Consider the following 15,071-nt stretch of genomic DNA (forward strand, 5'->3'; position numbering starts at 1 on the left):
GGTGTTTAGGATGCGTTACTTCTGGAACCTCCATGGACCACTGTGGATCAGCTCTCTCCTAGAATGTTACAACTCTGGTGCTTAGAATCAAGAGATAAATGACCCCCTGTCAGCCAGTGAAGCTCACTTGGCCAAGGTGTCACCCTTACCAGGACCGTCACCATGGAACGTTGGCTAGAAAGCCTGAGACTGCTCACAGAGGAGTGGACTTTCTGGCTTACATTCTAGAAGAAGGAGACAGGGGAATAGCCTCATGTGGTGACACAGTGTCTGTCACCCCACAGCTACCTGAGGCCCATATCCCACTGAAGCATATCCGATTGTGGAACTAGGCAAGGATCCAACCTCTTGAAGTCTACAGATCTACAGAGGCAGCACCGGTTCATCTGCTAGTCCTTGTCATCTTGCAGGACTATCTTCCAACACTTTCACTTCTTCAATTATCAAGACCTTAAAGTAGTTGGGGTGTGGGACTGCCACCCTCTCTGCTCATCGCACAGTTGCAGGGACCTGTTTCATAACACCTACATCATCACTAGGGGCTACAATCTGGTGAGGTTCCAGAAGGTTCTGAAAGAGCCCATGGAGGGGCCCACTTTGGACTATGCAGAGGCCCCCTAAACTTCCCTCAGCCCCTGCAGAGCTCTGAATGGGGTCTTCCACTTCTTTCTAGACAACGTATTTGGACACAATCATCATTTATTTATATAACCACATCTCAGATGGCCATCTCATTTGTGACATCTCTTGATTTATTCATGTATTTACCCATTCATCCAACAAACATTGGTTGAGTGTCTGCTGTTTGCCTGACACGGTGTTGAGTAGCAGGAATCTAAAGGTGAATAAGATATAGTCCCTTTCCTCAAGGAGCTTACAGCTCATGAGAGGAGACAGATGAGTAAATCAACAATTAGAGAACAATGTGGTAACTATTAGCTTTAGGGGAAATGGAGAGGAAGCTTCTAAAGCAGTTATCATGTCCATGAGAGTAGAGTTTGACAACATGCAATGTCATGCTTCGGACCCTCCTTCACAGGGTTTCCAGGTTTACGCTGCTGAGATAACCAATTTCTCTAGGTCATGCCAGTGTGGAGCAAGGGTCATGTCGATGTGGGTGGCTTTGACCTCCATCTACAATTGTAGGACCTCCATTCTCACTCAAAACCTCCCAAAGATGCTCTGGGAAGTGACCCGGAGGGGAGGAATGTCATGTGTGTTCTCATAAGTCCTCTTAGCCCCCACTGATCTCTGAGTCCTCAGCCATATATCAATCTTTGAGTGACTATGCCTCATCCTGCCACTGACATTGCTGTGGTGAAGGTGCATGGCCGCTGTTCATGCAAAAGCACTGCTTCCTGTCATTCCCAAAGCTGTGGCATTGCTCTTTGACAGCTTCTCCCTGCTGCCAAAGCTGGTGATATCCCACGTCACTGTGCCAGTCACTAAGGGGAACCAGCTGAAGTGGGGGCTGATATAGCCATGAACACCCATGTTCACTTCAGGTGGACATCTCCCACAGTTCCCCCTTCCTATTTCTACCTGTCGTCATTGCCACCACCTGGAAATTGCTGCTCTGCTGGAGGAGGACCTCTTTCCTTGACTTTTGTTCCACACTCAGTTGCCTTGGTCCCAAAGTGCTCCTGACTCCCATGTCCTGTTTCTCAAAGAAGCTTTGTGTGAAAGGGGGTCTCAAACTTTTCACTTGTCACCAGGACTCAGACCTGTGTCCTGGGCTCTGGCCTGGAAGAAGGAGGAGAGAAGGATCACCTTCACAGTGGATGGCATCCTGTGCCCCGAATCTGCCCACCCCTTTGATTACCATGTCATTCTTCTTGAGTCAAGCTTATATACCTGACCCTCTCCTCAGGATGAATACTTTTCTAGAAGCTTCCTTTATCTGCCACTCAAAAATACTCCCAGCAGATCTTTCCACAGCTCTCCAGCCATGCTTGGGGGTTTGAGGCGGGGAATCCTTGTAGATGCTTCTGTTAAATTTTAGAGCTCTGTTGATGTGACAGGCAACATATCCTGACAACGTCCTGACGCATTTTGTCCTCCACTTCTCAATTCAGATGTTCTCATGTATCCTCTAAAGAAGTAGCAGCTGAATAAGAGGAGTCCCCAGAAACAAGTATTTTACATCCAAAAGCACCAACTTTCATTGGACCGATGGTGCCATTTCCTGTTCCTCACAGGGACCAACACACCCAATGTAGCCTTCATGAATATCCCATGCTAAAAAAGGTCTAAGAGCCCAAATCCTGCTTTCACAATCCTTTCTTCAAGGGAGGGAGCCTTGCATGGCGAGTTACCTCCAAGAGCTCCTGGCCATCAGTGTGCCATTCAGACCTGGTACTTGGAGGGGACCTCGAATCCAACTGAGACTAAATGCTTAAGGGACTCTAACATCCCTAAACTTCCACCGATGTCCCTTCAGCAAGAACTTTTCTGGCTTTTAGACGGCTTTTCTTTTTAATTAATTCCATATAAGCCAGGTATTTGTTGAATAGATTCTGGATAAGTGAGATGTTGCATAAATCCAAAGTAAGGGGCTAAACAGACTGTACCCAAAGAGCACATTGTGTTGGATGCGTATGCGTTTTCATTGTGATCTTTTTCTATGCTATAGAATGATGGAATTGCTGAAGCAAAACCCTGATGAAAGCTATTCACAATTTAGCGTTTACCATCATATGGAAATGTCAATTCCATCTACCAAAGAGAATATTACAGGCATGTTCAATATAAAATGCAAATATAATAGCTTAGTGGGCTGGATATGTCATCTGTGTTTCACTTAAACCTATTACCTTGGCAGATTAAATGCAGTTGCAGATCTTTCGCAGGGAGGATATTCTGATAAAGTTACATCTTAGATGAGCTTTTTTGGCTCATCAGTTCAATTGCATGTGAGTAGAATGAGGACAAAAATGGGGGAGGAATAAGAATGGGTGGGGCATAGCCATGGAGAAATAGGAGGATCTGCCCCACAGACCTTCCAGTACCCACTAAGAAATATTGTTATTTGCTCAAGGATAAATATAAGTAATTTATAACAAAGATTTATCTCTTAGGTAATGAAATAGGTAAGAGTCCACCAATCCACCAGGCCTGCCCACACACTTCCAAATTATGATACTTGCTTGTGTAACCCTACTCAGATGAGCAGAGCGGAGCACAGCCTGGGCTATGACGCTGGCTTCACCTTGGTGCTTCTGCAGCCATTTGGGGCACCCAGCTCCCTTAGCTGAACTCCACAGTAGTAGACCCCTCTCTCATATGACCACACACTCCCAACTCTGACTTCAGCTTCACCTTTAGGACTCATGTGCATGCCAGGCTTTGTCTTGCTCTTGTCACTGTCCTATCGGATATTCTTCTTGCTTGAATGCCACATAATTCATCATTACTTGGCACTGCCCAGTTCCTGCAAGGGCTCCCCCAGGACCATCCTGTCTCACTTTCCACCCCACACCTTCACACCAATAGAAAGGTTTCTGCCTCCTAGAAAAGCCCACTTTAAGCCTGTACTCCACTCAGTACTCCACTCTGGCTTAGTGGAGATTAACCAGCCCCATCCAGTTTATCCAGCATAGCTCCCTTGTCCCATTGTCGCATGATCACTTATAAGCGTTGGGGTTTGTCTATCCAGCGGCATTTCCCTGTGGGCTTTTCCAAGGGAGCATCTTGCAAATTACTACAGAAGACTGCAGAAATAATTGATTCCTTTTAAAAAGAGCATTGCTTCCACAGCTTCTCTCATCCTTTCTGCTTTGTCTTACATTAATATGCTGTGAATATTATCTGTTCATAGCTGTTTATATTTATAGTCAAAAAACTTGAAGAAATTTGCTCAATGGTTCCTGCTCTAAAACATTCTACTTGGCTCATGCTGTTAGCACCGTCTTCATGCCAAAGAGGATAGTAACCCACAAAACAATGGTTACTGGGCTGTTGGGGTGGAGAAGTGAGAGTGGGAGAAGTTGATAGTAGTGCAAAAAGGATCTGGAAGGGAAATCTGGGCACGCAGGGCTTTATTGTGTAGTTGCCAACTGGGCTTCAGAGGGCTGGGTTCTCCTGTTGGTTCTGCCCTCATTACTGTGTAATGCTGCACTGATTGAATCCTACTCAGCCAATTTTCTCCTCCACACGATGAGGAAGTTGACCTAGAGCAGATTTTTCAACTCCAGTCTTCTGTTTCTATGAATATGCATTACCCGGAAGTCAAGGCAGATGGCTAGTTAAGAATCCAGAAAATTAGAACAAAAGCATCAACTACCAACTTCCATTTTTATAGTATTTTCTGCCAGACTTCGAGCTCAGCACTTTACATACATTATCTCATTTGCTCCTCACAGGCATTTTTGGAGGTTGGTGTCATGGTCCCCATTTCATAGAAGAGGGACCAGTTCTCAGTGTGGTTACCCAATTTTGTTAGGATCACAGCAAGAATATAAAAGAGCAGAGATTCCAATCCTGCTGGAACCATCTCCAGACTCGCTGGAGTGAGACTCAGTAAGAAGTTCCAGAGCCTCCTCTCATCATTCTTATCATCTGAAATCTTACCATGCTTCTCCCCCGACGCTCTAAAGTCCTGATTTACCCCCTCTCCTGATCTAAAATGTATGTGTGTCTGTGCCTTTGGCTCGTGTGAAAGGTGGCATAGTGTTTTGGAGTTCTGCATCCATTCTTTGCAATAAGATGGGAATCAATAAGAAAACAACAAAAATGAATTTCTGAGCAGCAGCTTGCAATATAAAACGTAAGTGAAGACATGACCCAAAGAGGGCAAGATTTAGCTCAAAAGAATAGCTTTTTAAGACAGTCACGTAAAATCCTCTTCATATGGGCAAAGAGACCTAATATGAGTCAATTGTAATTCTGCTGAGGTCACCTTGGAATCATAAACATTGCGAGGGGGCAGTGGGAGACCTCACCTAGCTGGCAATGGATTCTGAAAGATCGCCCAGCCTTTGCATCTCATCACAGCAAACCAATTCTGTTTCTTTGAGAAAATACACCACCCCACCCCCAACAACCAGACAACTTCTAGTGACTGACAGTTACTTAGGTGAAGAGTTCCAAGAAAGTGAAGGTGATCCTTTGCCAGAAAACAAGTTTTGTACAAATTAAAGAATGAACTCCAAAGTCAGAATTGTGCTGAGAACAAGGTCATCATGGTCTCTATTTGGAAATAAGCAAAAGCTCTACTGTTTCATCAGTATATTCTAGCGGTACAGTCAAGCCTCATTATTCACAGACTCTGTATTTGCAAATTCACCTACTCACTTAAATTTGTTTGTAACCCCCAAGCCAATACTTGCAGTACTTTCATGGTCATTTGTGGACACATACAGAGAGGCAAAAAATTTGAGTCAGTCAATGTGCACATCCCCAGCTGATGTTGAATAAGGCAACGCTCTGCCTTCTTGTTTCAACTCTCATACTGTAAACAAGTGTTCTTTTCACTGCCTATTTAGCGTCATGTTTTTCACATTTTGTACTTTTGGTTCACTGTTTAAAATGACTCCCAAGCACAGTGCTGAAGTGCTGTCTAGTTCTTAAGTGCAAGAAGGTTGTGGTGTGCCTTACAGAGAAAATACATGTAGTAGTTCAGCTTCCATCAGGCACGAGTTACAGCGCTATTGGCCAGGAGTTCAGTGCTAATGAATTAACAACATATATTAAATAAAGTGTCTTTAAACAAAAACACACACAAAACAGGGTTATGTGTTGATCAGATAACAAAAATATTGTGACCAGAGGCTCAAAGGAACCTAAATCTCCGTTTCCCCTAGGAGCAATGATTCAATATTTGCTCATTCAGAGTCTGTGATGACTTTACAGAACATAACAACCATGAGTAACAAGAACTGACTGTATTTACAAATTTAGGAATTCTTAATCCTGTCTTCAGATATTTCTTGGGACTGCCAGGGGGCTCTGGTTCTACTGATCTCATGCCATCTCTGCTTCATGGGAGACGGGAACTTACAAAACCACCCTTATTCCTCCTTCTACGGTGTGCAGCTTTTCACACTGTTTCATTCAACCAGTATTAATTGAGAGCTCCATAATCTACTGGATTCTGGAAAAGAAGCATTTAGCATTCTCTGACCTCAAGGGATTTCACCTTTGTCAGAAAGACCAGGCTTAAGGCGGCAGGTGTAGCCAGGTCAAAAGGAAAGAGAAAACATCTTAGAACTGAGAGGGAGAAGAACAGGCTCCCTGAGCCATTACCTATGGGAAACAGGCTATTTTTCTAATAGTAACCTTCAACTGTTAATTTAGTGTTTCCTCGCAGGAACTCCACAAAGGAAGTTCAGCTTTAGCCAGAGCTTCTAATTAACTCCAAAGTTTCTACCACATCAGCAAACACCTAAAGACCACCCCAGTGTTCATTTCTCACCTGACAGAAGTAAAAAAACTGATGTAAGTGAGAATTGCACCATAGGAAATCCTTTTTTCACTATGGGAAATGGTTGCTGTATTTCCCTCAGCTTGATTATTTTGTGGGCCTGTAATCTTACACCTAAAAAAAATAACATTTATGATACTCAGAATAAAAATAGTAATATTAATTTATTAAGCACCCAATATACACCAGGACCTGTGCTCAGTGCTGGAAACAGAGGGTAAAAGACACAGTATCTGCCTTTAAGTGTCTCATGGTCAAATAGGAGAACCTGACCATTGTCAAAGCGGGGTAAACACTGTGAGGGAGGGAAGCAGGGGCAGGGAGACTGTGGCAGAATGTAATCCAAAGTAGGAGGCTCGGGGGTAGGTAATGCTTCTTGCTGGAACAGAGTCTTGAAGGTGAAGGAGTTGACCAAATGAAGAAAGTAGAGTCAAACCTTTCAGGAGGCGGGAACAATGTATGAAGCCCTAGAGGCATGAAAGAGCCATGGGGTGTCCTACGACCCAGAGCACAGAGTGGGAGATGGAAGAATTTCAAGAGACAAGGCTGAGGAGAGGCAAAACCCCGATCATGAGGAACCTCAAAGGCCAAGTTAGGAAGGTGGAATCCACTGAAGCATTTCACAGGGGCAAGCAAAATAATCATATTTGCACTTTCGATAGATCAATTAGACGTAGTACAGAGAATGCATTATGGGCTGGGCGTGTCTGAGAATGAAGAGAATAATTGGGCTGTTAGAAAAGCCACTAGGGAAATAAACCAAGAGAGGAGCAGTAACAATAGAGTGAGAGAGGGAAGTGAGAGAGGGTTCCGGAAAGGAGAATTGAAAGAACTTGAAGAGCAGTTGGCAAGGAGAGGGAAGAGGGAGAAGGGATGCAGAAGGAGGAGCAGCTTTGGGGATGACAATGAGTTCAGTTTGGGGAGTATTGAGTCAGGAAGCTGTGGACCATCCCAAGAAGGGGTTGGCAGGCAGCCAGATATCCAGGGTTGAGTTCAGGAAGGTGGTTTGGGCTAGAGATGATAATTTGATAATCAGTTTAGTGATAACTATCAAAGTCGAGAGTTTACATTCACCCAAGCAGAGCGTGTGCAGTTGAGAATAAAAGAGGGCCACAGTGACCCTCTTTGGGAACACTAATATTTAAGGGATTAAAAAAGGAAGGTAAGTCTGAGATGAAGCAGCCATGAATGAAGGAGGAAATCTAGCATAGAATAGCAGCAGATATGACAGAAGAGTGTCATAGAGGAGGGAGTGGTCAACGGAGTCTAACCATGCAGGAAAGGAAGGCACAATTTAATTGGTCATTAGTGACCTGGAGCAGTCTTAATGGGGAAGCAGAAATGAAAGCAGAGTGCTCTGTGTAGAGATGCAAAAGGGGGTGCAGAAGCAGAGACAGGGCCAATGTAGACCAGCCTCTGGGGAAACTTGACTTTCCAGGGAAAGAGGGCGATAGGAGTAAATGGCGGTGAATGGGAAGTTCGGCAGAGTGCTGCCACTGCCAGTTAGAACTTAGCAGCAGTTCCTAATTGCCGGCAGGATACAGGGAGCGTTTTCAAATTGCACATGACTACAAATTACACAGACTACAAAATGAAAAGCTCATAGTGAGGGAGTGGGGGGTGGGCAATGAGAGAGGATCAAGGACAGAGGAAGCTTTGAGTCAGGGGTTCTGAGGCGGATATTTTTTATGAGAACCTATGAAGGATAATAAAGTGGCATCACATTAAGACTCAGAAGACCCGTGAATGCCTCTTACTAGCTTTCAACCTTAGGCAATTCCAGCACCTCTCTGAGCCCAAGTATCCTCATCTGTAAAATAAGCTAAATACTATCTATCTTGCCTGGTTGTAGTGAGAATTAAACAGGATAATATGTGTGAAGAGCACCTTGGAAACTGGAAGTCTCTGTACAATTGTGTGAGAAGACGTGGCTCCTGCTGCCCTTTGCCATTGGTTCAGGTGCCTTTTCTTTGGTGGGGTTATTTCAGGGGCCATGGAAAAACTTTCTTCCAAACTACAAGCAGGATCTCTCTTTTCTGGGGATTTCTATCTTTTTTTCCTACCCACTTGAGATGTAGAGTTCTGTGGATGAAGAAGAAGAAAATTTTTAAAATTTTTTTTAAATGTTAAAATAGCACTAATCACTAATCATTTTAAAAATTGGTGGAGATACACTTGAAAAACATGCAAACACATTTCTTTCTACATATTTAATCACCCCAACTATAAGCTGTGGAAAAAAATCTTTGTGCAGATCACTACCTTAGATAAAGACGACATTACACCATGCCTGCTAAGATGCCAGTGACCACAAGGCAAGCAGGCCATACAGACACCCATTTCCTTCCCCTCTGTATTGTTTTAAATTAGCACTTCCCTCTTGGTCCTACAAAACACACACTCCTGTGATGTTTGCAATGCAGTGCTAATATCTATATCTTTTTAAATAATATTTCCCAGAAAGACTAGGTGTTTAAAAAAACACAAAATAAAAACAAAAACACCTGTGCTAGGTATTTTAGACTAAAACAAAGATTGCAAACTGCCATGCTGTGAGCCAAGATTATCCTCACCAATATGTTTTATGTGGCCCATAGATTGTTTCGTTTTGTTGAGGAAGATTAGCCCTGAGCTAACTACTGCCAATCTTCCTCTAATTTATACGTGGGACGCCTACCACAGCATGGCTTTTGCCAAGTGGTGCCATGTCCGCACCTGGGATCCGAACTGGCGAACCCCGGGCCGCCGAGAAGTGGAACGTGCACACTTAACGCTTGCACCACCGGGCTGGCCCCTGGCCCATAGATTGTTAAAAAAGAAATAAAGAAAACTTTGAGCCAATGTTTCAAAATTGATACATTTTATATTTAACTATACCAATTTCTACCATCTCTTGGAACATTGAAACATCAGGCAACACAAGACACCATTTTTGTTTCCCTGAATAAAAGTGAATTGCTCTGTCTCCAGTTCATCCCAAGCCCCACTCCTCCCTGTTGCCTCCTCAGGGTGGTACCCACAGATGTCTGGAGATTTCAGAGTGTATGACCCTTGGTTTAAAGCCAAACCAGTACAATACAATGGAGGAGAAGAAGTTTGATTCTGAGGATGGAGTGGCTAAAATAAAGAAAAAGGAAGTACACTTTTCCCAGCCCAAATACTTGGGGTGGAGTGCCTGATTCCCAGCCCTTGGACAGCATTCTGTCTGCTTTAGAATAGGGCTCTACAGAAGTGGAAGTCAAATCTTTTCCTTTGTGTGCTTCTTTGAATGACAGAGATTAAAATACAATCAACTACTTCCTTTGGGAAAAGCCTAATGCATAGCCCCAAAGAAATTTGTATTACTTCAAAAGCTGAGGCATTTGGCCAAAAGATTCCAGAAGGATCTTCCTACCCTCACAAGGTCAAGAAACTTTGATAACCTGTGACGGAATGGAAAGACATCTGGTAGACCACACGTTAGCCTTAGGAAGATAAAGCTCATTCTAAGTCTTATTAACACAGACATACTGGCCATGACTAGGCTTTGCCACACAGAAGAAATTCCCAAGCAATGCATTCTTGGGCTTTCGTCAAGAGGTCTGTTGTCTGTGGAATTTCCTATTCTCCAGCCCCAGAGAAGAAAGCAATCCCCACCCCCCTGGCTTTGGCCGTCATGAGGTTTAAAGAGGATCATTTGTTTTCATTACAGCCCCTTGAAGCCCTTCCTTCCCTCCTCATTAATGAATTTCCAGTCTTTCATCAAAAAACAAAAACAAAAAAACAAACACAAAAAAGGACCTGACAGAGGACATGGTTAAGTGGCTGGCGCGCATGGCGGTGCCGGCTTTAAAGAGAGGAGACGGCCATTTACTGATTGCAAGGAGGGGTTGACATCCTTGGTTAGTATGCTAATTTCGTCTCCTGCATTTAACATTCAGATCAGGTCCGTACAGGCCCTCCAGAGCAGCAGAGTCCAGGGATGGGTGACTGTCTGCCTTGCAGCGTTGAATATTCTCTGCTTGAATTACGTAAATGCCCAAACATTCCGTCTGCTCCGACTTTCATTCCCTTTTCCTCCCTCTCAGAGAGACACACAGACACAGAACCACACGCATGCAGCACACACTCCACAGAATGCCATCACAAACACACACACACACAAACACTACAGACACAGGTCTCCACGAATGCTGAAGAAACGCAATGCAAGGTGCCGGAGTCATCCACAACTGGCTTAATTCCTTCTCCTTTGGGTCTCCAAGGCACATTTCTACAGGATCTATTTCTCCTGCTCCGGAAACTTGCCATGTATTGGGGAGTCTGAAATAAGGAAGCAACATGAAGAGTAAAATCCCAATCAGAAGGAGAATATCTTATCTACTGAGCTTCCAGTCCCAGAAATCCTAAAAAAAAAAAGAAGGAAAGAAAAAAAACAGAGAGAAAGAAAGTCCCAACTCCAATCATGTGAAAGAGAACTCAGTTAACTGAACACCCAGAAAGAAGGAAGATCCGGCTCCTTTTATTCCTTGGGGTCCCCACTTTGTTGTGTGTGTTTAGAACCCTGTAGTAAAAGAGTCCTATTCATGGTTGGTTTTGGACTCACCAAGCCACAGCTGGGTGACAACAGGAGAGGAATCCCAAACCAGCTCCCACATAGTGGTCCAAATGGCAAGGACAATACATTTGCCAGAAGCCCAGTCTATGGAAAACTGAATTTCCTCAACCTCCTTTTTCCAGGATATTTCTGTAACGTTGCAGCAGCTTCCTGGAGACAGAGAATCAGCAGCTTCTATTATCAGAAGGCACATTTAGGGGGTGCTTTAATAGATTGAAGCAATTTTGAGCAAGCAGGAACTCCAATTAAAAAGAAAGGACAGGTTGGTTTTTATTATTTTGTTTTGGTTTTTTTTTTTTCTCAAAGTATGACATAACTGTGTAACCTGGTGTGCTGTGGTTCCTTCCTCTGGACATTCTGGTGGTCCTTGGTCCTGTCCCCTGGTGCCCACACAATATTCCGAATTCGGCTGAAGAACACCGGGCAATTCCTGTCGGAGGCTCCGACAGGAGCGACGAGTGTTTTCTCCGAGCTGCAGACTTGATTTGCCTCGATTTTTTTTTTTTTTTTTTTTTTTTGGCTCTGGTCCAAGATGTTTTCCTGTCATCATTTCACTGTCTTTTCCAGTAATCCCTTTTTTAAACATTGCCAACAATTAGTCGATTTATCTCCACCACCACCACCCCCACCCCCATATCCACGAAAACACACACTCCACTGAGCCCCATCACTGTCTTGTTTTGCCTTGAAGTATAAGAAATTACAGCTTCTCATTAGCTGGAGAGCACGTTTGGAACGGCTTTGTGTTTACTCACTTAGTAAGTGATGCTGGCCTTTTTAATTATTCTCCCTCCGCGTGCCATCAGAGAGCAGCAAGCTGTTCCAGTCAAACCCAGCGACTGCATATCCTCCGCAAGGCAGTTGGAAGTAATCGTGTTTTACCTCACGGCTGCTGCTTTCTTCCCTTCCTTGTCAGCAAGCCAAGGGATCCCCCCAAAGCTCTTACGTAGGAGATACCAAAACTGTGAGTCACCTCTCCCTGCCAGAGCAGAGGGAGTCCACTGCACGTTGCACGGAACAGCAGACCCAAGATGGGGGTTTCCTCCAAGCCACCAAGATCCCTGGAACCAGATGTCCAGCCATCGCTTCATCTTTCTTGCTATTGCTCCCTCTTTCTCTTCCATCCTGGTCCATGCCTTCGTTTTCCAGCGCTTTCCTCCTTTTCTCTTCCTTTCTGTGTTGCCGACAGCCGCAGACCCAGCAAGAGCTGGGTCCCTCTCGCCTTCTGTTATTTTTTTTTCCCCTGCTGCAGGCTTTGGCTGCTACCTCTGCAAGCTGGATCACCAAAGACACACGACTCACTCACAATGAATAATCAATACAGATATTGATCTGTGGAAAATGTTTGTAAATTCCTGAAAGGGAATCAGGAGCAGAGGGCAGGGAGGCTCGTGGGGGACGACACTGAAGGGCTCGCGGCGGTAGGAAGCAGAACTTCTTTTGGATCCCAAGTCTTGCTGGCTCCGAGGTGACGGTACCGGAATGCGTGCCGACGAGGGTGCGCGCGTGTGAGTGCGCGTGTGACGGGGGTGTTCTGTATTCTCCTCTCTCTACAGCTGCTTTCCCCGAAGAATCAGGAGCCAAATGGTCGGGAGCCCCCGTCAGTGCCATGTCTTGGCTGCGGGCCAGCACTGTTTTGTTTTCATTATCACACGCTACTTTGCAATTTGCATAAATACAGGGTTATTTTTTATCGTGTCGCCCAAAAGATAGGAAAAAAAAAAAAAACAAAACAGAAGTCTTTGTTGTGTGCAAGAGGGGCTTGCTGCCTACTCATCATGGCTAAGGATTTAGCTATGTAGAGGGCTCCAGAAGAAATAGAGCAAAGAAGTGGTAATCACAGAGAGAAAAGAATACAGGAGAGACAAAAAGAGGAATTCAAAGATAACTGCGGGGCACTCAGCTTGGTAGAACCAAATATTAAGGATGCATTTTCCTCTATGGAGAAGAAATAGAGCCTTAGGCAAGCAACGGAGGAAGACCACCAAGGTCTAACCAGTGCCCTATAGTACACACATTTCACTCTCTCGGCTGGAAAGAACTATTTATTCTTGCTGGAAAAGGTACACAGGCTGTTGAACACAAACTTGTTTTTTCTGCCCTGGTCCAAAACCTGGAAAGAGTGGGAGCAGATGGAACGTCCTCTCTCAGCTGCTGTGCAGCCCTGGTTTTCCAGCAGGTGAGAAGATTTGGACTTGGTCTGTTTTTTCTCAAGTTTCCTACAGCCTGAGCAGTTCAACTGAGGTTCCAGCATTGCACTTGCCCTAGTATTGAAAGGAATTTGCATCTTCCCCTTGCCTCTTTCACCTTCAGAAAGTGGGCGCAAGAGTGTCTTATGCTAAATGACAAGCTATGGAGGACTTTCTTCTGTCTGCTCTGAGTGCTGGCTGTGGAGATGAGGCCTCCTGAAGTTGTGCCCCCAAGTGGATGTCAGGCATGCTCACGTGTCCCGGGGAGTGGCACCTTGTTTCAGAAAAAGCTTCCAGCTCTCTCAAGCCATTGGTTGGTCCCCCTCCCTCTGATCTCCTATTCTTTCATCTCTCCCCGACTCACTGTTTTTGCGACTTGAGATCATTCCACTCTTTTCTCCCCTTGCTCTATCTATCTCCTCCTGGCCTGGTGACAGAACGGATGCGTCACCTTTGAGATAGCCATCTAGAGTAAGACCTCCGTGTGAGGATTCAATTCCAGCACCCCCATCCTGAAAGGAGCTGTCCGCTTTATCAGCCAGCAGCAGCAGCAGGAGGAACACGGATTTTTTTATTCCCTTTCTGGCTTCTGATTAGCTCCAGCAATCCAATTAGTGGAGGAATTCATATCACACGGGCTGAGGTGCCCCTAGTCATCACAGCGGCTCAAACCCACTCATAAATTCTGCCGATGCTACATCTTCCAGTGACATGGATTAATTGCAGCACCAGGCCACACCAAGCGGGTCTACCAGTGAAGGTATATGTGAATATCAGAATTAAAGAAGAGGCAAAAAAGGGATGACTTTTGTGTATCACCAAGGATTCATGAAGGCTGCCCTGTGCATCCTCCACTCTGCACATCTCACATTGTTCTAGTCTGTATTGAAGAGACCAAATGGGCCAGAATTGAGCATTCTGGAGGATTCAGAAGTGGCTACATCATGGAACGCCCATGTATTTTCTTCCTATGATTGAGACATTTATCATGAAACTTCAGGGCTCTTAGAGACTGCCTAATTTCCTGCCTCTAGCCTATACTTCCCCCAAAATAGTTAACCTACTTAAAATAGCTCCATGAAGAGACATGCCATTATCTTCACTGGTATTCCATTCCACTTGGGTACAATCATGATATTGTTGTGCCCTTGCATCTATTTACAATTTCATTCCAAATTTATCCTTACATTCATCAATCTCCAACATCTATCTATCCATTCATCTAGCCATATTCATTTATATATCAACTATTTATTCTGCTTCCCAGTCATCTATTCATCCATGTGCGTCTAGCTATCCATTTTCTAACCATGTATTGATCTATGAATATCTTTCTATTATCTGTCATCTACTTGTCTATCCATTTGTGTCTCTATTAATTCATTCATCTGTATTATCCATCTGTTTTTTATCTATTCATTAATCTATTCATGTATCTATCTGTTCAATCATCTATCATTTGCTTATCAGTTACTTTTTTACTGTATGTCTTTTATTAGCTGTGATCTTACCAGAATCCCAGATTCACATTCTCAGTCTTTTTTGAGATGAATAATGTCCAATTTACAAATGAAGTCTATAAATGCTATATAGTCGGTTATCTGTTCTCTGGTTTGAAAGAGTCTTGTGAACCAAAGAAGTCAGCGCATAAAATCACATAATTTTCAATGAGTTAAAAACTACAAGGAAAATATTTTGTCCTGGATTCGTGGAGCATTTTCCTTGCTTAATAAAAGTATACATTTCTGCTCCCTTTTAAACTATGGCTTTGAAAGAGAGGAGTTTTCAGATAATGTCTACACATAAATCTCATTCAGGCTGTTATATCTACCACTGAGAGATCTTCATGCAAGTGATTCAGTTC

General features: G+C 44.1%; 1 protein-coding gene and 1 long non-coding RNA gene across 2 annotated transcripts in view; one reads left to right on the forward strand and one right to left on the reverse strand.

Annotated features, from left to right (window-relative positions):
• ZFHX3 (zinc finger homeobox 3) overlaps positions 1 to 15,071 on the forward strand; it is a 1,295,574-nt gene that overhangs the window by 904,208 nt on the left and 376,295 nt on the right. The window lies entirely within an intron of this gene.
• Positions 9,269 to 11,900, reverse strand: LOC139082209 (uncharacterized). The gene is made up of 4 exons (XR_011537984.1): positions 11,774 to 11,900; positions 11,344 to 11,591; positions 11,007 to 11,168; positions 9,269 to 10,723 (listed from the first exon to the last, which is right to left on the reverse strand). It is a non-coding gene; the product is annotated as an uncharacterized lncRNA (long non-coding RNA).

This window comes from Equus przewalskii, chromosome 3 (assembly GCF_037783145.1).
Source record: "Equus przewalskii isolate Varuska chromosome 3, EquPr2, whole genome shotgun sequence".
Classification (NCBI taxonomy): domain Eukaryota; kingdom Metazoa; phylum Chordata; class Mammalia; order Perissodactyla; family Equidae; genus Equus; species Equus przewalskii.